Source organism: Bison bison, unplaced genomic scaffold (assembly GCF_000754665.1).
Source record: "Bison bison bison isolate TAMUID 2011002044 unplaced genomic scaffold, Bison_UMD1.0 scf7180017864349, whole genome shotgun sequence".
Classification (NCBI taxonomy): Eukaryota; Metazoa; Chordata; class Mammalia; order Artiodactyla; family Bovidae; genus Bison; species Bison bison.
The window spans coordinates 537590-539752 of record NW_011494921.1 but is presented as its reverse complement, the minus strand read 5'-3'; positions in this window follow the sequence as shown (position 1 = coordinate 539752).

The following is a 2163-nucleotide window of genomic DNA, read 5'->3' as shown; positions in this document are numbered from 1 at the left end:
TAGACGGACCTTTGTTGGCAAAGTAATGTCTCTGCTTTTGAATATGCTATCTAGGTTGGTCATAACTTTCCTTCCAAGGAGTTAGCGTCTTTTAATTTCATGGCTGCAGTCACCATCTGCAGTGATTTTGGAGCCCAGAAAAATAAAGTCTGACACTGTTTCCACTGTTTCCCCATCTATTTCCCATGAAGTGATGGGACGGGATGCCATGATCTTCGTTTTCTGAATGTTGAGCTTTAAGCCAACTTTTAAGCAAATGCAAATCACAATACAATATACACATGAGAATAACTTTCAAAAGAGTGAAGTCAAAATCAATGGAGCTATTGTCTTATTACTAATATTAAAGTAACTATTGCTTAATAATTAAAATGACAACTTCTCAAAGTTCTTGGAAAAGACATTTGAAGGGGTGTTCCCCTTTCCAATGAAACAATTTGAATGCAAAGATCTGTAAGAACATACATTATTGGGAACAGACTCTGGTACCAAGAGTGCCGACTCATATGGTAAGCGTAATTTTAGTGTTTAAGGAAACTACCGAACTATCCTCCAGAGAGGCTGTGCCATGTCACTTTCCTGCGAGCAGTGTCTGAGACCTGCTTTCCCTCATCAGCATTTGGAGTTGTCACTATTTTTCTTACAGTTGTTCTAATGTGTGCAGTTCCACTAAATTTTTAATGATGAAACAAAAGCATTATCCTACTGAAAATACAGTTGTCCTCAAGACCGAATGTCAAGTACAGGGAAACTTGACAAACTCAGGAAAAACTATCCATAAGAGTGAAATGGGCTTCCCTGGTGACTCAGTGAAAAAAATCAATGCAGGAGACACAAAAGTAATGTGTACACACACACATACACACACACGTACATGCTATGTACACACACATACATGTACATGCATGTGCATTCATGTGGGTAACTTGGTGACTATATTCTTTTTGAATAAACATATTACTTCTGTGTCTTTTCTCTTCTTGAGCTGGAGAGGCAGACGTTCAAAGGAGGAGTGGGAAGGTGGGGATCTCAACACATGAGGAGCCACGTCCTCTCCCCCTGAGTCGGCACCATCTCCTGCCTGGTCTCACACGTGGAAATGTGACAGGTAAATTGGGCTTGGAAGGTCTGCCTCCTGAATAGAGATTTTGGATCAGCTATCACTCAGTTGGTCTTTTCTGTCTGAATGATAGAAGTGGTGAAAGTCTAGATGAGTGATCCCCAAACCTCAGAACACTTGAGAAAATATAATAAAATTCATCTTTTTAGGAGTGAGGCTCAGAGAGCTGTTTTTTATTCAACCAGATTTGGGAAACTCTGGTTCCATCCCAATCTTTCTGGTCTTGAATTTCAGACATTCTAATTAACTGGGGAAGTTGTTAAAGATGGAGATTTGGGGACTCCTCTCAAAATTCTGACTCAGTAGGCATAGGGTGGGGCCCCACCCTAGAAAACTCATTTTACAGTCAAACCTGGTGATTCTGTTAACACTGGCTTCTAGTTCACAATCTGAGATGTAATTCTGGGAACTTTTAAAACGTAGACATCAGGGCCCCACCCCCAGACCAATTACATCAGATTTTCAGGGAGTATAACTAGGAAACTGACTTTGTTAAATGGTAATTCTAACATGTAGCTTGAATGAGGAGGATACTATTCAAGGATGTCTGTAACAAGGGATGTCTATGGTGAGGTTGGCATATGATTGTGTACTTGGAGAGATTCTCCAACACCACAGTTCCAAAGCATCAATTCTTTGGCACTCAGTTTTTTTATAATCCAACTATCACATCCATACATGACTACTGGAAAAACCACAGCTTTGACTAGATGGACCTTTGTCAGCAAAGTAATGTCTGCTTTTTAATGTGTTGTCTAGGTTGGTCATAGCTTTTCTTCCAAGGAGCAAGTGCCTTTTAATGTCATGGCTACAGTGATTTTGGAGCCAAAAAAATAAAGTTTCTCACTGTTTCTATTGTTTCTTCATCTATTTACTATGAAGTGATGGGACCGATGCCATGATCTTCGTTTTTTGAATGTTGAGTTTTAAGCCAGCTTTTTTACTTTCCTCTTTCACTTTCATCAAGAGGCTCTTTAGTTCCTCTTCACTTTCTGCCATAAGTGTGATGTCATCTTCATATCCGAGGTTATTGATATTTCTCC